At 44.7% G+C, this 24,415-nt stretch overlaps 1 long non-coding RNA gene across 1 annotated transcript; it reads right to left on the bottom strand.

Annotated features, from left to right (window-relative positions):
• Nucleotides 1-10,914: 10,914 nt before the first annotated feature.
• LOC129382185 (uncharacterized) lies at nucleotides 10,915-23,607 on the bottom strand. The gene is made up of 4 exons (XR_008610268.2): nucleotides 23,343-23,607; nucleotides 21,794-21,829; nucleotides 18,938-19,142; nucleotides 10,915-16,217 (listed from the first exon to the last, which is right to left on the bottom strand). It is a non-coding gene; the product is annotated as an uncharacterized lncRNA (long non-coding RNA).
• Between the last annotated feature and the right edge of the window lie 808 nt (nucleotides 23,608-24,415).

Raw genomic sequence — 24,415 nt, 5'->3', positions numbered from 1 at the left:
CTTTGTCGCTTCGGTGTTTTTTTCCACTCGATCGTAGTTAGACGCGTAAGCGACGACGTCCTTCTGCAGTGCAGCATGCGGTTTAAAGGCATTTCGCTAAAGTTCGGAATGCCGTTTGCCGCTTATATTATTTTCCGCTTCTTTACCGCGTTTGGCTAGCTAGGCAGCACGACTGCACGAGCGCATTGTGCTGTATGTTAAAGCTACAGAAGTTTGCAAGAACAGAAATTGTTAATTTTATGTGGCCCGGTAAATACTCGCACCAGCTGTCACGAACTTCATGTTTTTACATCTATTTTATGCGTGGCTTCGCACATTTTAACTGTTGCTAGTTGCTTCATGCATAACTCTTGTTGATTCTTTTGAGCTGCGAGGTTTTCACCCTGCCTAGTTTGTAAAGGGTATAAATCAGACTGTGTCTTATCGGAATGATACCAAGGAAGTGCTTCGTTAACAGCTTTATTCTTTTCGCCCGAGGGCATCTTAGATATTGTGGTTTTTTGGGAAATGTGTTTAGAAAATAGGTATTTCAGGGTGAGAATTGCTAATAGTTGCTGCATATGGTATTTTTGTTCCATTTTTCGCTGAAAAGTTCGCGTCACGTTTGGGAAGTCATCACACATCGGTGCTGTCTGAGCACACTTAACACGCCGAGTGATTTGTTTGTTTCACAACGTAGTCGCTTCTTGCATGTGAATTTTGTACTCAACTGAATTATTTCTTACTATGCTTACGCCACAGAGGACTAAACCCGGCCTTGCCGCCAGCGCACATCTACTTTGACTGGCGCTGCTCTGCCTTTAATTATATCATGTGGCACCTCTCTCTGGTAACATTTAAAAAAAGTACTGAAAAGTTAGTCAGACTTTAGCTTTGTACGTTTCCAAGCAGCTCCCTTGGGGAATTTATTATTGCAAAAACTGCAGCGGGAACAGCAGTTCATCGGCGGTACAGCGCTAACACGCGCTCTTATTAACCCGTGCATTTGGTGACTTCGTTGTCGAGTGTACGCGTTGCCATCAATAAATTCACAATTAATCTTCTTGAGGCGACTTTGGCAGCACTTATTCGGCGATGTCACGTGTATTCATCGGCAGAAAAATCACAACGGAATATGCAGACATCGCACCGTGCGGATTTGTTTGATACAAGTCTGCACTAACGAAGGGTGCTTATTATTGAGGCACAGAAGCAGCATTACGGCAAGGGTAGAATAAAAAAAAACACGATCGAGACATCGCATTAGTCAACAAAACTTATCGGCTAGTTGAGATGAGCTCCACTTAATGTAAATGGGGTTCACGGCGCTTGTCTGCGGGACGCACCTGGCACGTATGTGGACCATGTTGTCCCAAACACCAGTAACATCGTGTTCATATCCACTCCCACAGAGGTCAGCGTCTTCCCTACAGCTATCACCGAAGAAAAAGCAGTCTGGCGCCCGAACAAAGGAGAAATTGCAGCCGCGAACTTCAGCCATCCTTGCTGCAAAGGGTTATCGTCTGCTACTGCTCCCGCGAGTACTGTTGGAAACGCCCGCTAGGTGGCTATCAGTGGCGCCTCTATGGGGAACCAGCGCTGGAGTTTTCACGACGCCTGCAGCGCCACCCTGGCGGTCAGAACGTGCACAATGCAGCCGCTCCCGAAAATTGCTACTTGTAGCGCGTTGCGTGCATTGAAAGTCGAAGTAAAACAAAAGGACGCCGACGGTACTGTTGCGTATACAAGTGTCACAACTACGTCGGAATGAGTGAGGATGTATCCTTCTGAGTCTTTCCATCTAAGCCCTACGAACGAGATCGGAGGCGGCGTTGGATCCAAGCAGTCAGGCGAGCGGAGTAAGTTCCCGTCTTGTCGCCCTGTCAAGCGGTGTCGGGCTGGTTTCTAAATAGAATTTCGCGTGTGTGCTTGTTTTATTCGATAGTGAAGACGGTCAGCCGTGGCAGCCAGTACCAAACAAAATGAGCAATAGCATGCACCATCCGGCATATGTACCAACCATTTTTCCTTCGCAATACCACCGCCAAGCTACTTCTAATGCCACCACACTAAGCGAACTATACGAAAGGTAAATAGTTTCCATTCATTTCCAAGAATTATGTGGCAGGGAAGCTGCCTTATACGAGTTGTGTGCGCATACTGCCGGCGCACGCGCGACTATGCCGCCTATGTGTTTATAAAAATGCGCATGCGGATGAGGACTCGGCGCCGAGTTGCATCCGGTAAATTTTGTGTAGTTAGTGCTAAATGTAGCCAGGGTTGTTACGGATCAAGCAGCGGAGCACTCAAGCCTTTGCTTGCCCGAGTCAGCTGATGCGATAAACCTTTCTTCTCCATTGACTGCTGTGGCGACGTAACATCATAATTTCTTATGTCTAGCCAGAGAAATATGGAGTCTTCAGGCCAACTAATACTTCCGAAACCATAGCGCAGCAAGACCGGCGCCGTAGCTGCTAGATTGGCGAGGCAGGCTGCCACACAAGCATGGAAACGGCACACGACGCAACCGTTAAACAAACGCACGTGCTCGCCGCGACACACTGTGAAAAATATACAGAGCTTAAAAAGCTTCTTTCGTCATTTCTTCACTTGATGGCGCTAGATTCTTTACGGAAACTGTCCACTTGAAGGCGCGAAAACGGAAACATGCGAACTATGAAAGGGCTGCGCCGCGGACGTGTCGTCTGGTCGAGCGGCTGGGATATGCCGCGTTTCGTCGCCAGGGCCGCATGCAACGCATTCTTTTCTAAAACCCCTCAATTTTCCAAAAGTAGCGCCATTCTTAGATCTTTCCGCCACCCCGCTCACCCTGGCACGTCCTCCTCCACGCCTCCTGTCGCCCCAGCCTCCTCTGCTCCCTCATTGGCCAATCTGTGTCGCGTGGAAGCAGGCGCCGCGCTTTCGTATATTTTTTCTTTCCAGCGCGGAGCAGGCGCCGCGCTTTTGTATATTTTTTTTATTTCTAGCGCGCGCCGACCTCCATTGTTGGGCCTGCGCGACGAAAGTACGGCAGGCGGACTGACGGAGTGCGTTAGCGTAATAGAATGTGTAGGGCCGAGAGAGAGAGAGAGAGAGAGAAAAACTTTATTTGGTTCCTTCAAGGATTTAGCGTCTCGAGATCTCGGTCGTCTTGGGCGCCGGCGACTTGGAGCCTCTTTCGGCAAGGGTGGGCTCCTATTCCAGGGCTCCACTGAGCCTAGCTACCTCACTAGCGTGCTGCACTAAGGCCCTTTGGGCCGTGAGCTCGCAGCTGGTAAGCCGACTCTCCCATTGCTCCGCACTCGGGTCATTGTGTTGGTGGAATGATTTATTGTGTTTACATTCCCATGTGACATGATATAGTGTGGGTGTGGCGCCGCACCATGGGCAGGTGTCTCTGTATTGGGTTGGGTACATTTTGTTTAGAATGTATAAATTTGGGAAGGAGTTTGTCTGCAATCTGCGCCAACTCGTTGCTTCCTCCTTCGTTAGAGCTTTGTGCGGTGGGGGATATTTGGCTCTCGTCCCTCTGTATAAGTTTAAGATTTCTGTGTATCCTCCCTCGCAAGCGTGTGGGTGCGCGACTGCTCTGCTCGGAACGTGGTCTCTCGAGCTAGGCTGTCTGCCCTTTCGTTACCCTCTATGCCTGCGTGGGCCGGAATCCAAATTAACTTGTGTGTAACGTTCCTCTCGGCGAAGTTGGCTCCGCCAAGAATTCTGAGGGCGGCTTTGCTAATCCTGCCCCTCATGTAATTTCTGCACGCTTCCTTCGAGTCTGTTAGGATGTTTAGAGGCTTGCCTGTCCTATATCCTTCTACTGCCGCCAGCGCCACGGCAATTTCTTCGGCCTCCGCTGTGTCGACTGCCTTTGCCGTTGCACATGTGATCAGATTTCCGTCGCCGTCCACCACCACCGCCGCGGCCGTGCGCTTCCCTTCTCGCAGGTACGTGGCAGCATCCGTGTACACCGTGTTCTCTAGTAGCGCTAGTGTTTTTTCCACGTATTCTGCTCGCGCCTGCCTTCTGCTCTGGTGGAGGTTGGGGTCCATGTTCTTAGGTACTGGCCTAACGCTTATTGTTTTTCTTAAGCAGTCGGGCACGTCTGCGTATCTATCCACGTGTCCGCTCGTGTCCCGTCCCAGCCTAGTCAGGAGCGCTCTCCCTGCAGGGGTGCTCTTGAGTCTGGCTTTTTGCGTTTCAAGCAGGGCTTCTGCCAGTTCGCTGAAAGTGTTGCTGATGCCCAGTTGGAGCAGTTTTTCGTTTGACGTGTTTTTTGGCAGATGGAGAGCCGTCTTGTATGCTTTCCTGAGTATCGTGTCCGCCTGTTCCCTTTCTCCTTTGGTCATCGCGTGGTACGGTAGCGAGTAGATGACTCGGCTGACGACCAGGCTGCCGACGAGTTTGAGTGTGTCTTCCTCTTTCATGCCGTATCTTTTTTGGGAGACCCTGTTGATCATCCGGCCCACCTGCTCCGTCACTTTGCTCAGCAGGCTGATGGTGTGGCTGCATTTTCTGCTGCCCTGTAGCCACATGCCCAGGATTTTGATCATATTCTTTTCCGGGATGTTTTGACCGTCAAGCGTTACTTCCAGTGTTGCTTGGGTGGGGTGTCTACCTATTCTGAGTAATTCGGATTTTTCTGTGGAGCATACCAGTCCCCTCTCTCTGGTGTACTTTTCGACACAGCGCGCAGCCTCTTCTAGCTTCTCTTGTTTTTCTCCCAGTGAACCTTGCGTGACCCAAACCGTGACGTCGTCCGCGTACATCGCGTGTTGGATGCCCTGAATCTCGCCGAGTCGTTTTGCCAGGCCGATCATCGCCACATTAAATAGCACGGGCGATATCACGGAGCCTTGGGGTGTGCCTTTACACGGTGTGGAGAAGGTGTCGCTTCTCAACTCCCCCAGCCCTACCGTTGCCGTTCTGTCGGTTAGGAAGTCCTTGACGTAGTCGTGTACTTTCCTTCCGCAGTTGGTGTTGTTGAGGCCCTCCATTATGGCCGCGTGGCTGACGTTGTCGAAGGCGCCTTTGATGTCGAGCGCCATCACAACGTTTTCACCCGCCTTGGGCATTGTGTTGAGTACCTCCTCTTTGAGTTGCAGGAGGACGTCTTGCGTCGATAGGTTGGCCCTGAAGCCATACATGCTGTCAGGGTACCACCTCCCGTTCTCCAGGTGCTGCTGGATCCTTCTGGTGACTATTCTCTCATACAGTTTTCCCAGGCACGACGTAAGCGAGATCGGCCTGAGATTCTCGATCTGTAGTTTCTTGCCCGGCTTGGGCATCATGACCACGACGGCGTGTTTCCATTCCGCCGGTACCTTCCCCTCTTGCCAGAGCGTGTTGAGGTACCACGTCAGCTGATCGACTGCCTCGTCGCTTAGGTTTCTTATGAGCGAGTTGCGAATCTTGTCCGCTCCCGCCGCTGTATTCTTGGTGGCCGCTCTCACGGCCTCGGTGACCTCCTCTCTCGTGATGGGTCGGTCCATTTTCGGGTTTTCCTCACCGAGATAATCTCCTTTGTAACCTTCGATTTGGTCTATCCCGTAGCATTTTTCTCGGACTTCTTTCAGGAGCTGCTCTTCGGAACCTTCGTACTGGTGGACCAGTCTTTGGATCGATTTGCCGCTTTCGGACTTGTTCTTGCTAGGGTCCATTAGGGCCTTGAGGATGCGCCACGTTTTGGCCGTACTTAGGGTCCCGTTCAGCGAGTTGCTAAACTGTTGCCACCCCTGTCTGGCCAGCTGCGTCGCGTACTCCTCCGTCTGCCTAGTGATGTCCGCTATCTTCTTCTTTAGCTTCTTATTTAGCTTTTGTCTTTTCCATCTCTTGGTGAGCCCGCGTCGAGCCTCCCAGAGCCTGAGGAGCCGTTTGTCTACCTCCGGTGTTTGTTCGGTTCTATGCACTTCTTGCGTGTATATTTCCTGAATTTTCTTCAGTTGTTGGCTCCACTCTTTAACCGAGGTAATGTTACCCTTTAGCTGTCGACAGTGTGCTCTAAAGGCGTCCCAGTCCGTCAGCCAAGCCGTACCAATTTTCCTCTTGACATTTTCTGCCACCGTGCTGACTCTTATTATGTGGTGGTCGCTGCCAAGGTTCTCGAGCAGGTTTTCCCACTCTGCCTGCTCGGCGCCCCTGATAAAGGTTAGGTCGGGACACGTGTCTGGACTGACACTGTTTCCCTGTCTAGTCGGCTGGTTTTCATCGGTGAGCAGCTCGCACCCGGTGTTTTCTGCCGCCGTGCAGATGCCTCGTCCCTTCTTGTCTTCCTTTTTATAGCCCCAGCGCGGGCTTTTAGCGTTAAAGTCTCCCGCTATGATTAGGGTGTTTTGTCCCGCCAATTTTTTGGCCTCCGCGAAAAGTTTAATAAAGTTTCCTTTTATCTGTTTAGGTGGACTGTACAAGTTTACTATGTAGGTACTTCTAGCCTTTCTTTTCCTTTTGGGAATCACCTCCGTGATCACGTGTTCTATCTGGGTTCTGCAGTAAAACACGTTGTGGGGCTAGTTGGTGCATAGCTTTCAATAGATTAAGCGCCAAAAGTGACGGCACACAAGAAGAAATACAGACAGGACAAGGCGCTACTTGCAACTGTTTATTGAAATGACAGGTGGCTGATTATATAGCCATGAGGAGAGGGGAACGAAAAAAAAGGAGGGACACTAAATATGTGAATGCGCACGTGCGAGAACACTGAAGATAGAGGGAATCATGCTTAATCTAAATCTAAAACTTATCTAAAAACATACTTTCATTCGAGTATATATTCAAAGACGGGGTACTGATACAGTTGTCCCCTCTTTTCTTAATCTCGTTGGCCTCCAACAATTCCCGCGCAACAGAATCTCTACTTTTATACATGATTGTCGTATCATGAAGCCTCGCTTCACATACCCGTTCATCCTCATTTCCGCAGGCCTTGCAATGAAGCTGGTTAAAGCTTGCTACATTGTGCCGCCTAATTGGTCCGGATGACTCAAAAAAAGTAGGGTGTTCTATTAAACATACGAACCCCTTCGTTAAGTGTGAAGAAGGGGTAGTATACCACATACCAATGAAGTGTGGAAAAGAGTATATCGGCCAAACTGGGCGATGTATTAATGAACGCCTGCGGGAGCATAAGCTATCATTGAAAAATGGATATGGTTCAAACTTGCCGCTTCATTGCAAGGCCTGCGGAAATGAGGATGAACGGGTATGTGAAGCGAGGCTTCATGATACGACAATCATGTATAAAAGTAGAGATTCTGTTGCGCGGGAATTGTTGGAGGCCAACGAGATTAAGAAAAGAGGGGACAACTGTATCAGTACCCCGTCTTTGAATATATACTCGAATGAAAGTATGTTTTTAGATAAGTTTTAGATTTAGATTAAGCATGATTCCCTCTATCTTCAGTGTTCTCGCACGTGCGCATTCACATATTTAGTGTCCCTCCTTTTTTTTCGTTCCCCTCTCCTCATGGCTATATAATCAGCCACCTGTCATTTCAATAAACAGTTGCAAGTAGCGCCTTGTCCTGTCTGTATTTCTTCTTGTGTGCCGTCACTTTTGGCGCTTAATCTATTGAAATCTATCTGGGTGTCCTCGATTTCTTTATGCGCTATGGTTACTACTTTGTTACTTATGAGGGTCGCGGTGCGGCCACTCTCCTGGCACGTGTAGCCCCTGAGTGCGGGGGTATTATTGGTTTCCTGTAGCATGATTATATCTGGTGGATTTTCTCGCGTAGATATGAACTGTTGCAGGAGTCCTTGCTTGCGCTTGTACCCTCTGCAGTTCCACTGCCATACTTCTAGTTGGTTTTGTCCTGCCATGTTGCGGTGTTACTGTTGTTGCTTGAACCTTGGGTTTCTGATCCGAATCTCCTGTCATTGTATAGCCTATCCCTGGCGTCATTAGTGGTTTTCTGCGTTTTTTGATTTTTTGACGTAGTTGCGGAAGCTCTGGTCCTGCAGAGCTATCTTTTGTTGCGTTTGTTGCATCTGATTTTGCATCTGTTGCATTTGGTTTTGCACGCTAGTCATGAAATTTCTGATTTCATCATTAAAGCTTTTCTCTTCTGTGTTTTGCTGCACTGGTGCCACGGCCTGCGGTGGTGGCCTTGGCGTTCTGATCGGCGAGTACCCCGCTCGTCTGAGCTCTTGCATTTCTTTAATTAGGTCGTCTATCCTCTTTCCGAGTTGTCGCGTTTCTTCTCGGCTTAGCTCGAGTTCGCGTTTGAGACTTTTGTTTTCCTCACTTAGTTGCCTTTCGGCCGCTGTCTGCGTGTTGTTGTTAGTGTGTGGTCCCGAGTGCGGAGCAAAAAGTGTTTTGGGAGGGCCGGTCCCCCAGCTCACCTTAACGCCGCCGCCGCTCTTCTTTTGCTGTTTTTGCTGCTGCTGCTGGCCCGTGCCGCCCAGGGGTGGATAGGATCTGTCCCGGTTGGACCCTCGGCTCTGGCTCCGGCCCCGGTCGCGGCTCCAGCTCCGTGACCCGCTCCGGTAGGCATTGAAGTTTTGTTGATCCTGGTCCTGGCCCTCGTCTCGGAACCACCTCGGTCTTCTTGCGCCGCCTCTGCTTCGGCTGCGGCTGCGCCTCTGCTGCTGATGCCCCTGGGGACCTCCTCGCAGCTCGCCTGCCGTCTTGAGTCGTTGCTTGCAGTCCCGCGTGCCTGCAACGTGGTCGTCCCCGCATATCAGGCATTTGGGCGTGCACTGGTGTTGTTCCGCTGGATTTTGGCAGCCACATTGCTTGCAGGCCTTGGCCTCCGGATTCGGGCAGACGTCCGACCGATGCCCCTGCTGGCAGCATTTGTAGCATACTTGTCTCGTCGGGCGGTACTGGTAGCACCACATCTCTCCACCGTAGTAGAGTACTTGCTTCGGGATTATGGGGGCATCAAATGTGATGACCGCCGTGCTCGACCGTCCCAGCATCCTGGCTGCTAAGATCTTGACTCCTTGCGTTCGGACTCTCAGGTTCGCCTTGAGCTCTTCCGGCGAGGTCCCCGCGTCCACTCCGTGGATGACCCCCCGCAACGTGCCCTCCGGCGCCCCCACGTGTGCGTTGATGGCGTAGCTGCTTAATTGCGATGCCATGCTGCGGCGCCTTCGGTTGCCGAAACAGACACAGCGAGGGCAAAAAGCTTTTTGCTTTGCCGTCCGGCGGGCGCAACGCAAAAAGAAGTGTGGATTCGCAGGAGCGGCGGGCTGACTTCGAGGAAGTGGCAAAGAACGCACGGCTTAGTGAAGTAAGGACCACGGCTACTCACAACCTCTTATTTTGAGCCTAGTTCACGCCTTCCGCTTCGAAAAAGTGTGTGTTCATGCTCTGCGTGGTTTTTAGCGCGTTGTTCGACTTTTTTTTTTTCGAATGTGCTCTCTTTGTTTCATGTAGTTTCGTCTTGCGGTGAAATGCACGCATCTGTAGCTAGCCTGTGACATAAAAGCGGCTTTATTCAGGGTGTGTTTTGAGCTCCACCAGAAGTTAACTCATTCTCGACGCTTTTGCAAGGCTCAATATGACTTACGATGCAGTCTTTTAGCTTCGAATGTAAGCCCGCATGTATTGATTTGGTTTGTGGTGATTAACGTTTTTAACGTTCCGAAGCGACTAAAGCTAGGATGCAGGTCGTAGTGGATGGCTCCCGATAACTTTATCTAGCTCGCCTGGGGATGTTTAACGTGCACTTTGATCGTAGAGTCGTACGTGGGCCGGTAAATTCCCCGTTGGCGTTTCATAATACTCGCGCGGGCGCGCTAGCGCTGCTTTAGAAGTTGACGCCTCTGCGCGATTGTATTTCTTCAATAAATTTTATTTACTAGTTGTAACACGTTGTCATTATTTCGTATTATTGACGGCGCCTCCAGGGCACCAAAGCGGCAACGGGAACACCAAAGCTAGAACCAGGGCTGGATGGGGCTCGCCGAAGCCTGTGCATGCCAAGGGGGTATAAGATCGCGGACAGCCAATTTTGTATGCGAACACTCCCTGCGATGCCTGCATTATTGTAATGCCACGTGCTCTTCAGAGGCCTCTGTTAGCCATTACATGCGCCCTCCTGGAGCAGTACTCGCAAAAAAAACAACATATCATCACGATTACCCTTACAAAAAAAATTGTTGAAAGGTTATTGACGTATCATTGTTCAACGTCAACAAATGACCTTGAAAGATCATTGGGGAATTGTTGAAACATCATTGAGGAAATTGTTGACAAGTGTTGATAATTGGCCCGCGACATTCACTGGAAACATCATTGTGGCCTCTCAATTTGAAAGATCATTGGCATATCGTTGAAACTATGGTGTACTTCAATGCTGAAAGTCCATTGAAGCATTGTTGAAGGTGTGTTGTTTGTCAATGTTGAAACCCAATTGACGTATTGTTGAAATGTGTTGTTTGTCAATGTTGAAAGCCCATTGAAGCATTGTTGAAGCTCAAAATTGAAAGCCCATTGAGGTATTGTTGAAATGTGTTGTTTGTCAATGTTGAAAGCCCATTGAAGCGTTGTTGAAGATGTGTTCAGTCTCAAAATTGAAAGCCCATTGATGTATTGTTGAAATGTGTTGTTCGTCAATATTGAAAGCCCATGGAAGAATTGTTGCAGATCTGTTGAACATCAACAGAAATTATGTTGAAATCCCTTTATGCCCTACTGGGTATTTAGCAGTTTAAACCTGCACTTACCTTAAAATACTGCTGAGCTATGTTGCATATAAGTACCTTTGATGTCACGTTGGTATGTTTGCTGCGAGAGGATAGGGATAAAATTTAAATACAGCCGTTTTGTATCGCAGGCCTCTGTCACCCTGGGCTCAAAACATGCTCCTAGATTGCCTGTAATAAAACATATTGCAAAACTGCTAGCAGTACTGTTATGCCACTTTTTTCAATTGTCAGAGTGAATGGTCCTCCACAATATCAAGAGTGCTGAACTGATGCAGACAAAAACCATTTTTCTAGGTGAACTGTTTATTTGTAACCAAACATCTGTGTAAATGTACAAACATTTGTAGTTTGAGAACATCAGAAACTTCTTAAAAACTATTGCACAGTACAAACTTCCTGCAGCTTGACACCATAACAAAATTGAATACTGAAGGTGTAGTCTGTGTGGCCCTCAAGTAAAATACATTTCCCAAAAGAAATAAATTTAAAAAAATAAATACCTAAATAAATAAATGTAGAAGCAGACTGACATGACTGTCAATAAGAACACTCAAAAAAGGTACTTGCTTTCTCTATTAGGGAGCCAGTGGTACTATTACCATGGCACGATTTGCTTGAGCCCACAGCACTCAAATGAGACCTGATATGCAGGGTGGTTATCTTTAAGTTTCATGGAATTTATTAAACATGGACTGTTGCAGCTAACATAATTCTAGATACAGAGTGCCAAACATTACTTGCATGAGAAATCAAGACACCATAGTCAGCTGATTAAGAAAAACTCAGTTTCCTAATAAAGTTTTTACGAATTGTAGACGGTAATTTTACAAGGTGTATGCACTAAGAACGAACTTACAGAATGACACCAGTAACAAGACACGTGCCATCAAACTGGCTGTAGAAATGCACTGCTGTAGCACTTTTTTGTTAACACAACGCACTGTTATGCATTGAAGCACAAAAGTAACCGGAATGCCCATGTATTTCTCACATTTATGAAAAAATCTCGCAACTGGTGTCATCCTGGAAATTAATTTCAAGTGAATATGTCTTTCAACCTCACTGGCTACAATTTGCAAATTGAAATATGTGCCGTGATGTTTAAGTGAATTAATAAATTCATGAGAATCAGTTTAATGTTTCCATTTCTTGTGCTAGTAATGTCCACCTCTGAATAATCCAGCGCAAGAACAAAAATTATGCTACCTGGCACAGACAACTTTAAAAAAATCTGTAAAACTGAAAAAGGACCACTGTACAATCCTTATTTGTTGGTTGAATGGTGTGTGCCAATTTCAGTAAACCTTACATACTTCTGAAATATGGCAATCACAATAAGTGATGCTTATGGGAGCAGTTTATTATGCTGCATTGCTGTTGCATGATACAGTTGCGTTTTCTGCCATGATAACGTTCCTGCGCAGGTCATTCCATATCAAGCGACTTATTCATATTAACTACTTCAGATTTTTATATGAAAAAAAAAACTATTATTGATGTGCTGGAACAAAACAGTTACTCCTTTTGTGAGTTCAATTTTATTCACTGTCACAAAAAAATAACGAAAGAATTCAGAAAAAGATATGGTTTCATGCAAACATGAAAGGCACATCATTGCCATTACCGGATATTTTTTGTTGCATTTTAAATTTAAGCCGACTTATACCTATTAATTTTTACTCATGTCTTTTAGATAGCAATAAACCATGTTTACAAAGCTATGTAAAATGCAGTTTTTACTGAACTCTGACAATGGCACAGATGCACTTGCAGGTGTGCGATTCCATGCCCAATCGACCAGTGTTTTTTTGACACCACACATATAGCTGAAACATTGCCATGTGTTTACTAGATTTCAAAACTCGTTACCCACTTTTATTAATTTTTGCCAGATATTTTGTAGCATTTTGGTGACAGTTTAGTTTTCCTGCTCAGCTGAGCTAGAGGACATCAATCAACATTCTTTTTCAAATGCACATTGTATTGATCGAGGCCTTCAAATGGTGTGCGTGGAAATACGTGAAGTGATGCAACTGCCAAAATAGCCAATTTTTCATATATTTGAATACTTCAATTGCTTTTGGCACCGGCAAAAATGAGTCAAATTGCAATCCGTTAGATTTTTTTTCGTAACGAAAAATTCACAGGACAGAACTTAAATACAGAATGGTAGCCCAGGTGACATAGTATAGCAAAATATATGTGCAGCTTTGAAGGTTCAGCTGATCGCCTGTAAAAATAAAACAAATTCTAATCTTTTGCAAGAAGCTTCATGTTGAATGAAAAAACAGCTTTCGTAGTTGGCCAAAAAATGTGATACATTATTGGATAGCTCTACATGTCTGCTATGCATGTGTGAAGTTAAAGAAGGAATTATTTTTAAATACGAGAAATTCTTTTTTGAAATTTTGTCAGCACAGACTTTTCTCGGATGTGCGCACAGCTTGCCGGCTGGGAATGCACACGACAAAGCTGGCTTTGTCTCCACACAGATGACAGAGAAGCGGTGTTAGGGTCTGCATTTTATTGCCAAGGGCCACATGCTCTAACGCAACGAGGCTTGTGTTTGGTGTGGGCCAGGTAAACCATACAGCCATTGCACATAAACTATCAATACGAGGTCTGTTAGAAAAGTATCTGACCTTTGGCTGAAGAAAAAAAAAACTGGCATAACTGGAGCGTTGGAAACCTAATCACCCTCAAAGTAGTCTCCTTGGTACTCCAGTCACTTCTCCCAGCAGTGCTGCCATTGTTAGAAGCATTCCGAGAAGGCCTCTTTCCAAACGGAGTTTAGCTCAGCTGTCGTTGCAGCCATAATGTCTTCTCTTGTCTGAAATCGCTTCTTTCAATGGCCTCTTGATTTTGGGAAACAGCCAGAAGTCGCAGGCGGCCACATCAGGAGAGTAAGGAGCCTGTCGAACTACAGGAGTCTGGTTATTCGCCAAAAAGTCTGAATCAAGTGCGAGAAAAGCATTGTCGTCATGGATGTGCCAATTGCCTGTTGACAACTTCTGTATCTTGCGCCACACAGCATCACATAGGCCATGGAGGACATCCCTGTAGTAGTCTTTAGTGATTGTTTGACCCTGTGGTGCATACCCGTGGTGTACCACACTGCGGGAGTCAAAGAAAGCAGTCAGCAACACTTTAACGTTGATGTGCACTTAGCGGTCTTTGGTTGGTGACGTGGAATGCTTCCACTGTAATGACTGGGATTTGGTTTCCGGGTCGTAAACATACCCCCAAGACTTGTCACCAGTGATTATGGTGTTCATGAAGTTGGGGTCACTGTTTGTGGAATCCAGCATGTCTGTGAGACTTCAACACGAAGTTGCTTTAGCTCCACCGTGAGCAGCTTGGGAACGAATTTCGGTGCAACTCTCTTCATGGCCAAATCTTCAGTGATAATGGAATGTGGATAAAATGTGCTGATGCCCACCTCTTCCACAATTTCTTGGATAGTCACATGACAGTCCCGCATCACCACGGGGTTCACTTCGGCAATGACGTGGTCATTTTGGCATGTTGATGGCCGACTGGAGCGTGGCTCGCTCTCCACCGATGCGTGGCCGTCTTTAAACTGGTTGTACCACTCCTTAATCTGTGTGCTACTCATAGCATAGTCACCAAAAGCAGTCTGAATCTTCGGAATGGTTTCCACTTGGCTGTCGCCCAGTTTCTGGCAAAATTTGATGCAGTAGCACTGCTCCAGTCACTCCGCCATTTTCCTTGCAATAAAAAACCGACGAGAGCACTGTGTACTACCTCATTCAAATGCTGCATCCCAGCAAGTCACGCTATTGGCAGGCAGGAAAAAATTCGTGCATGCGCACAAAGTTCAAGGGCGGCTGATGAAAACGCACTTGTTACATATTCATCAGGTGTTCGCAAAAAAAGGTCAAATACTTTTCTAACAGACCTCGTACGTATTAAATACGTGAGGGAATCCTGCAGTGCTAAAAGATATGGTTCGTGCAGTTTACAAAAAGAAATATCAGCTATTATGTAGACAGTAAATCCAGAAAGAGCGCCGATATTGTTTATACAAAGCATTTTAAAGGGCATGTCGCAGTGCAATGCAACATAGAGGGAGCAGGACACTTTGTGCCCTGCTCCCTGAAGCCCAATGACGATGCAAGTAGAAAACACCTTCATAATTAGGACTGAAAACCTACATGAGTACGAACAAATTCTTGTGGTGGTGTTTGCTACCACTGTTTCAGAGCCGGAACATGCTCATCTATAAAAGTCATATGTGCCATGTTTAGTCTGATGTGGTCAGACACCATTGGCAACCACTTCTTGCGTTCATGTTAAAAAAATACGAATTGAGACTGCAGCTGCAGCGCTAGACATCACCTGCCTTCGCAATGATAAAAAAGGCAGTCAGTTTGTTGAATAGTTCTTGTGGCTAATTATATTAACAATATTTCCTTACTAGATGACATGGCTTCATATATTTATGCTATATTTATGCTGTATGTGTGATCCACAAATGAACATTATAAACAATTATTTATCGCACTTAAAGAATAATACCTTTTTGTTACTTGTCACATGTATAGCAGACATGTAGGGCTGTGTAACGATGGGCGACATATACTTTTGTGCCAACCACCAAAGCTAATTTTTTTACCTTCAACACGAAGCTTTCTGCACAAAATTTGAACTTCACAGTTTTTTAGCTGATCAACTGAACCTCCAAGGCTTGAAATATTTTGCAGCTATCCCAAGTCAACCAGTCTGATTTTATATTTATTTTGTGCCTTCTGTATTTCCCTACGTTAAAAGACAATTCAAACTTTGCAAATTTTGGCACTCACACCACTTCAGTCTCTTGACATGAACACCATCTGAATATTTGGATCATACAATTTCCCTTTCAGAAGAAACGTGTATCAGTGCCTTCTAGCTTAGCTGGGCAAGAACAATAAATTTTTGCCAAAGTTCAAAAAAATTTTTGCGAAGGAAAATAAATGGGGAGCAAGAGTTTGGAGCTTCAACTATATCTGTGATGGTCAAAAAAACGTTGGTTGGTTGCCCTGGAATGACTCAAGTGTATGTACGAAAGCAAATTTTCTCATTGTACCTACTCAAAATCAAGCAAACTTGAAATGGTTTGCTGTAATGGAACAGTTCTTGACAAATTTGGGTGGTTTGGCATGAATGGCTTAAGATACTTAAAAATATATTAATAAGAAAACACTTTCCTTACTAGAACCATATCAAAAACTAACATAAAAATGCAGTGAACTATAACAAAGCACAGCACTTGTATTCTGGATTGAGCAATCCAATGTGGACTTCTCAGGAGACTAGCATAATTAACATAAATAAAATTAACATAAAAATGTGAATGCATAGAAAGGCACAACATTTGTAAGCTCATTTGAGAAATCCAAATTGGGCCCTTCAGGAGACTAACACAGAGCATAAAAATGTCGAGAGCTACAAAAGCACAACACTTGTGTTTTGGTTTGAGCTGTCCAACTTGGGCTCTTGAGAGGTTATTGGTCCCATGCGAGAAGCGAGGCCACAGTTCTTTACCTAGGGCATGTTGGTACCAGGCAATTTGCGACACGTGAAGCCTGCAAAAACAAGAAGCCAGAACAAGTTTTAAAAAGCAACTTCCACATGCAAAAGAATGGCATGCAATCTGCCCTCGTTATAATGAAATTGATTTATGTATTTGTGTTGCTTTATTCCAACTTTCCACGGGTACAGCTTTACAGCATGAGCATGACCATTTAAATTTATTCAGTGTGGCACAGGACTCGACTAAGTGTCAAAAGCAGGAAAGGGCAAAGAGGAACAAAACACTGTAGCAAAATAACTTGATGAATATCCTCAATGTCGAAGATGTGAACTTTACTTGCTAAGAAATAAAATGGTGAAAAAAATTCATGTTATTCATAAATAAACCTGAGCTGACAACTAAAATTATTTCTTGTAACTTTCATAATTAAAATGTGCAGCACTTGACTGTGTTTTCCATGCTCCAAATACAATACTGTCATGTCACTACAATTGAGTGTCGCTTCATTTGAAGTTAGGTTTCCTGAGTTCACATGCAATCGGAATGTACTTCTCGCCTTACAATGACTTAGGACTTTCTACATTAAAGAAGACACTGCTTACAGCAAAGTATGTTTTCTGCCTCAACGACTGAATTACTGTTATAATGAGGATTCCATGTAGTTGTGCACCAAGCTGCTTAGCATGACACATGCAGAATGTGACAGATACGAAGAAATGCTGTCTTTTAAGAGCCATATGCCATAGGACTGACTTCTTTAACCCTTTTAGGGTTTACTGCCGTACATCTGTGGCTGTGACGGAACGTTACTGAAAAAATGTGCCTTTTCAGAATAAAGTGTTGCCTAGCATCCCACTGGAGGTGCTGCAACCTTCTGAGACTTCTAGAAAATATTCTTATAGTGCTTTCGCTCCATGGGTTTCTCCAAAACTGATTTTCACTTAGCTCCTTGGTGTCTGTCATTGCAGTAATTTGGGAGTGTTGCCACAAGTTTTTTGTAAGTTTCATTACACAAAAAAATTATGCTGCTTTATCCTGCATAAAAAAATAAAACATGTAAAACTGCAAATACTGAAATGGTATTGCCACTTTAATGTTATTTAAAAATATTATTTACCAGTTTATTTTCTCGGAATGTCACTCTGAAGAACTTAAATCTGCAATCAAAATATTAAGGGTGCGTGAAAAGTGATTTTTGAGGCTGAACCGAATAATGCTAGAAGCAAATCAAATAATGGATAGTTTCTGAATAATGAACAGCTGATATCACAATTAATGTAAGATGAGGCTCACATCCTAGTATTATTAAAGTTAGCAAGTTTCTGTCATTGTTATGTTATGAAAAGCTGTTTACTAAAAGCACAAATGGAGCAGCAGAAAGTTTCTTCACATGCACAGGACTCTTCAGTAAGCATAAATGATTGCTGTACAGCCTCTAAAGTGCAGCTACTGAAGTAATGTAGCCTGGTCTGCTATTACAAGTTGTTACGTTTATGTCTACACTATGTTATTGGAGGTGAAAATTTACCGTACTTTGGCTCAAATTTCATGTTTTATTGGTGTTTCGAAATATTAGAATACTCGCATTTACAAATAGTGACCATTCAAAGACTAAATTGAATAGGACACTATTCAATTCGAAAGTTTTGAGCATTTGCACACCACAAAAAATATATAACTCCTAAATTAGAGAGGCATATTTTTCCCCAAAATGTGATCCTCAATGGGCTAAACAAGAGTGACAGAAAAGCCCATTCATCTTTTTGATTACTTTAAGCCCCTAATCTACTTGGCAATGGTTCATAATAACCCTGTTAACAGGTAGGTGAAGTAAGGAAGCAGGAATCAATTCTAACAATTTCAGAATGGGAGTAGTGGACATGTCCGATGGTCTGTAAGAAGCTTTACACATTAGGCCCCAAGAGCCTATTCTCAATTTATTGAAGTATATGGGGAAAAGCCACATAAATATTTTTTTCATATCTTAGAATACACATAAATATTTTTTTCATATCTTAGAATACAAAGTGATAAAGTGTGCGTTAATAAATACGAGCCATAGGTTAAGTGCTTAGAATGAGTAAGCGCCCACTAAACGTAGTACTGTTGACAGAAATGCTTGCAACTCTGTCCCTGTTGTTTCTTTGATTGAAACAACCAAAAGAAAATTGCCACACCACTCAGGTTCCCTCTGCTAAAAGGCTGCTGTCTGGCATCACATGGAACTCCTTCAATATAGGAGCAACCTTAATTCGATGTGGTCTGTTAAAATTGGTGAAACTACTGTTTCACATCTCAGAACCTGGAGAGCTGTTTTGACTTCTGCAATTTGGTGAACATGCTCCTGCTCGAGCTGACCAGTAACCACACTTGAGCATACCTTCTCCGCAATTCGCGTATTAGAATAACATTTTCAGGCTAACTAAACATGTCCTCCATGCCAATAGATTTGGAGCGTGCTTCACAGACAACTATTCCTTGCAATGACAGCCAAGCAACACTGCTAATGCGCAAATGCAGCTCATTTTATGTGGTGGAGCCACTAAAAACTTTCAGCAGTGAAGGCAGCTTTTAAATTTTAGAAGCATTTGAGTATGGCGGCATTACACACTTAAGATCGTACGAACAGTCATTCCAAATAGTAGGCTATTGTCGCACACAACTGCACACACGGGCTACTTGAAAGTCGTTTGTTATGCCAATGGCAAGTTCATAATTTTAGAAAAAAATGTGAATGTAAAAATGCAACCAGAAAGGATATATGGTACTTGCCTATAACAGCACTGACCCTGGTGGGGTCAAGAGCCTTTTTTGCCCCTTGGTGTTATTTCCAAAGCCCAAATGGCCCATGAGCTCCTCCTCTGTGAACACATGGTGAAGCAAGGCCCTTGCAAACTTTCCTGGTCCACCATGGCAGACCATGGTAAACTGTGCCAGGATAACCTTCTCAATGTGCACTCCTTCAACCTATGTGAACCTGCATGTTTAAGTAAATGTTAGCAAAACAGTTTTAAGCCTTTCAAGCACATTCACGCAACAGCCCTACTGCAAATAAATTACAGAAGTACCTGTTGCAAATCTAGATTGCTAAACTTTACTTCTTACAAGCTTCTTATGCTGTCTGGACGCCACATGTTTCAGAAAAACAATCCAGCACAAACAAGAATAATAAACCAAAGTATCCAAACATCTAGTACTTGAAAAAGGGGAGTACCAGCGAAACACAAATGACACGCACACAAGGAAACGGCATTAGACACGGACAGACGTTGGGACGGACCAGCGTCCGTCCCTGTCTAACGCCTTTTACGTGTGTGCGCGTCCTTTGTTTTGCTGGTACCCCCCTTTTTCAAGTTCATCATGCACCAACTGGCCCAAGAGCTTGCGCTAATGCACATCTAGTACTATTTATTGTGATTACCATTCTTAGGATACTTCATATTTTCAGGTGTTTGTCTCTATTTTCCCATCCATTTGTGTCAATAGGTAGTCCATGGTCTAATGGGGAGATTGGGCTGCTATGTTGAGGGAAGAGTTCAAAATCAACCGTTGGAATAGCTTGCGTGACTGGGTATGCGACCCTGGGCATATGCCACTTTTCAATGAATCTCCTTCCCGCTATCTTGGGCAACTGCTGCTGCTTGTGTTGGCAAGCAGCATTAGGAGCTCAAAGAGGGACATGATTGTCGATCATTACTAAGATTACCACTACACGTCACGTTAGCTTGCTGTGCTGCAGAAGTAATATGTGAGATTCCACTCCACTGTATGAAATGTACATAAGCTGCAAGGACAGTATGTGCCAACCACCACTTCAATTAAATTAATCGACTCGCAAAGCACAGGCTGCACAAGATCACGGAGTGAATTGAACTCAGAAGTTTGTGGACAGTCAGTTGATGTCCATGTCAGGGACCTCTAGGGAAACTCAGTCATTTCCTCGATGTGCATCATCGTGCCGTCATACATTGTATTACAATTCTGTCTGTCTCGTTGTACCACCGTTCTAATAGTCATCACGTATCACCACAATTCAAAATATAAATAGACACTTATATCTACTGTGTATTTAATCTTTATGGAGAATACTTTGAGCATGAGTTTTTGCAAAGATCATGAATTCTACAGCTTAAAGGAGCACTAAAGCAAAATTAAATTATTTAAATTCTGGTGTTTTATGTGCCAAAACGACAATCTGATGTTTAGGCACGCCTTAGTGGGGAACTCTGGACTAATTTTTACCAAATCAGGCTGCAAGGTACCTGGGCAGTTTTGTATTTCACCTCCATCAATATGCGGCTGTTTGATCCTGTGACCTCGTGCTTAGCGGAGCTGTGCCAACACCCCTAAGCAACTACGGCATGAAAGTACTAAAGAGAAAAATTATTTTAGATGTATCTGTACATGACCTTCCTACAATTCAAGAGATTCACTCATACCTTGACAAGAGGCTGAGTAAACTGTAAAAGCAGCAAGAGGAAAGATTGGTGGCAGTGCTGCCTTGAAGTTACCACACCCGCTTGCTGTGATGTCATGGATTTTGATGATGTCTGTTGAGGTGTAGCAATTTTTTTTACAAATAAAGATATTCTTCATCGTATTCCAAAAACCCGAAATAAAAAGCGTCAGGAACTTTTACAGAACCAATACAGCCCAAGTTTGAAAAAATACTTGGAATCCATGATGTGACAATGAGGTGTCAGCACGAAGATTTTGGGGCGATATTCAGAAAAATGAACTTTGAGCTTTATTTTCTCTAATAATCAAACAACTACCAAGAAAGTTACAGAAGTAGTTATTTAAGATGATGCTTTATTTTAAATTCATTTAAGGTGTCATTAGTGTCCCCTTAATACAAAACAAGGAATGCACTTGGCTGCGTAATAGGTTAACATGCATCACTGGTTCTCATTAAGGTATGATTATCAGTATAGCAAAGGGCATGCACTGGCTGCTCCAGAGGGGAGCCCTTCCACTTCCCCTCAATCTCCCAATTTCCAATTTCTTTATGAGCAGTGATGCAATTTCTGTATCTTAACGAGACATAATGCCAAGGAGATTAAAAATGCCATGCTGGCTACAGCATGTGGTGAGCGGCACTTCACACCGTCCAGCTCGGCATCAATCTTTTTGGAATTTGGCCCTTGAAATGCAGAAAGCCCCGATCACTGCTCGTTCTTCAGCCAACTTTCTCAAAGGGTGCTGCTGTTCTGGTTTGATACCTCTAGCTGTGCACTGCTGTATGACATAGGTCATAATACCTTCGTTCTGGTAAAACTAGAAAGATGTGCACTCATGCAGACCACTAATGTCCACACTAAGTTTCTGAACGCCCCTCTCATATCAGGCATATACACTGAAAAAGGCACATTCCACGTTTAATATGTTCACAAGTGACGATGAAATTCACTCCCAGTCCTGGTGCAGTTGCAAAGTCTTTAAGCTGAGTGCTTAAAGGCACCATGTCTCCTAATGAAGGCACTCTGCACCAATTGATCACTGGAGCAAATGCGTTGCAGTTGCATCAGCAATGTTGTTTTTTCTGCTTCCTGCAATACATTTTCACGGTATCACTGTATTTGATTATCGTGACGCTACAGAATGGATGGCCAAAGAATTCACTTTTACCGTTCCAGCTGGGGCCTCTCCCAGCTCATTTTGAATCTGAAAAAAGATGTCACTATTAAAACGTGAAGCCACGATGCAGCAAAAGTGACAATCAAAAGAGCTACATGGACCTTTAGGCTTACATAAGTGGACGGATACAAATGACTAGTCATTGAATACACTAAAGTGTGGCCGCTCTTGCCAATGGCAGTGTGAGCTTGTCAAAAAATTTATTTCACATTCCTCTAGTTACTTTAAACATTATTTCCACGCATCTACTTAACTGTTATGGCCACATATTAAAGGCAGCTCCTTCATATAAAACCATTGTTACATTCTTTTACTCCCCGTCTACCTGATGCTACTGAAGTTTTGCCTACTCTCAAAGAAAGAATTTCACAGAACTGCTCTTTCGACAAAGCATTATTCCAAGCTTGTGGCAAAGCGTCGTGATTTAGTTCACAACGATGCGCTCCCCTTTGAATCTGTTCACTCTATAGTGCTCTGATTCGAAGCAAAAATAGCTTTTCGACATAACTAGCTACTTCTATGGTCACAAGAAACAATGCTAATTATTGATGTTTATGTTGCCGATAACGTATACATGCCGCCTCGAAACACAGTGGGACGACAACGCAGATATGCCAGGCATCTCGTTCCTTTACTGATTTTAAAACTATCGTTAAATCAGTTACTGAAGTGCGAAAAGCTGCAATTTCACGAAATTACATTATTTTGAATGTTGTAGGACCTGGAGTGCCATGAAATCTGCCTTTCCGTGAATGCAAAGAGCGCCTACGCGAAGCCGTTTGGGCGAACCACTCGATGGCGACGAACGGAGAAGATGACAAAAATAAAGTTGAATGCGCGCGACCTGGGGGAAAACAAAACGCACGCGGTTGGCAAGGCGTATAACTCGATGATTTCGCAGCACTCTGTGGCATCACCCCTATTGTATCTCACGTATCGCATGTACACCCTTGAAATTCTTTATTATTGCGCGACAGCCTCCTCTGTGTTTTCCGATCGCGCGAACATCGGCCGCACGGCGTGTCAGATAGTGGCCTTGAAGCACCGCGGAGTCACTCGATCCTGAAGGGAACAGCGCAACAGAATACACTTTCGCCAATCCCAATGCACCCCCCCCCCCTTTTGCTGAAAGCTCGCTCACACGCCTTTTACTAGCGTGGCGCAAACGAAATATCTTCCATTACAGTACAGATCGGATGGTTTCACGTCGCATTGTTTTGCGCTCATTAATAAGGCTAACTGAATCGGTGCTCGAACACCGTATCAGAAATCATGGCGTACAACATGCCCTGTTTTAGGTGGCACCACATAGCTGCCTTACGTCACCACAAGCGGAGTGTAAAGTTAAACCAGGACAAAATTCCACGTTATCTACCACAAATCTAGTGCTGTACAACCCATTCTCGCAACGGAAGGATAGTACTAGGAATGAACACTAGAAAAGAGGCGCGCGGAAGACACGCACAAGCGCTGAAATTTCCCCGCTTCCGTTCACCGCGTCGCAATGGACGAACAAGGGGAATTCGAAACACTCACTCACCCTTGATGTCGCTGAGTCGGAGGCGATCATGGCGACCTTCGAGGCAACAAGTCCATAAAAAGCGAGCAACACGCAGGAATATTCCAAAGATGTCACAGCGAAGCACACAAAGAACACAGAAAACGCAGGAAACTCTCAAGCCAGCGGCGTGCACGAACTCGCCGGAACGCGCAAAGCATCAACAGCGCAAACGCGCAATCATACATGTGCACTCATACAAATACACGCTTATATTATCATAAATTGTACCATTGGATAACAAATTATGTAATTTCATGTTATTACTGAACAATTGTTGCGATTTGCAAGTGTATAAAAGTTTTTTGCTTCGCTTCTTTTGTGAACTACTTTCTTTAGCGCAGTAACGCAGTGAACCGGCCGGAGCTAATGGCATGCGCGGGAAAAGGCGCCAAATTCAAACGTCACAAACGCCGCGCTAATTTGTGCGCGCACAGTTTTCGTCGTTTGGATTTAAAAAAGAAAAGTAATGCGTGCCGCAACCATGCGAACTGAACTATTGACCAGAAAAGTACAAAAACGTCGCTGTTTGTGCTTCTCATTTCGACGTCATGGCAAACTGCGGGCGGTCTGTCGTCCCATTCTTTAAACATTTGTGCGTGTGCTCCTGCGCTGTGCGATTTGTCACCGAGAACGTATAGCAGCGCAGATTGTGCTTGGTGGCCGAGCAGATTCCGAACACATTCCCCAGCACCCCGTCTAGGTCACAGAAAAGAATTTGGCCTCCATGTGAAATATGAGCACCATGTCGTACATATCGGCCAAGCTTTTCGTTTCGTTCTGTATAGCGCGCTAACGGGTAAGCGAAACGCACTCTGTAAAAACGATGTTCATTCCTTTCTCCGCCGCACCCACCGTGGTGGCATAGTGGCTGAGGTGTTGCTCTACTAACCCGAGTGCTTGGAATCTAATGCCGGCCGCGGCGGCTGCATTTCGATTGGGGTGAAATGCAAAAACGACCGTGTGCTGTGCGTTCGGTGCAGGTTAAAGGACCCCAGATGGCAAAAATAAATATGGCGTTTCTTACTACGGTGCGGCTCATAATCAAAGCGTGG

This window comes from Dermacentor andersoni, chromosome 3 (genome assembly GCF_023375885.2).
Source record: "Dermacentor andersoni chromosome 3, qqDerAnde1_hic_scaffold, whole genome shotgun sequence".
Taxonomy (NCBI): Eukaryota; Metazoa; Arthropoda; class Arachnida; order Ixodida; family Ixodidae; genus Dermacentor; species Dermacentor andersoni.
This window is presented reverse-complemented; position numbering and strand designations above follow the sequence as displayed.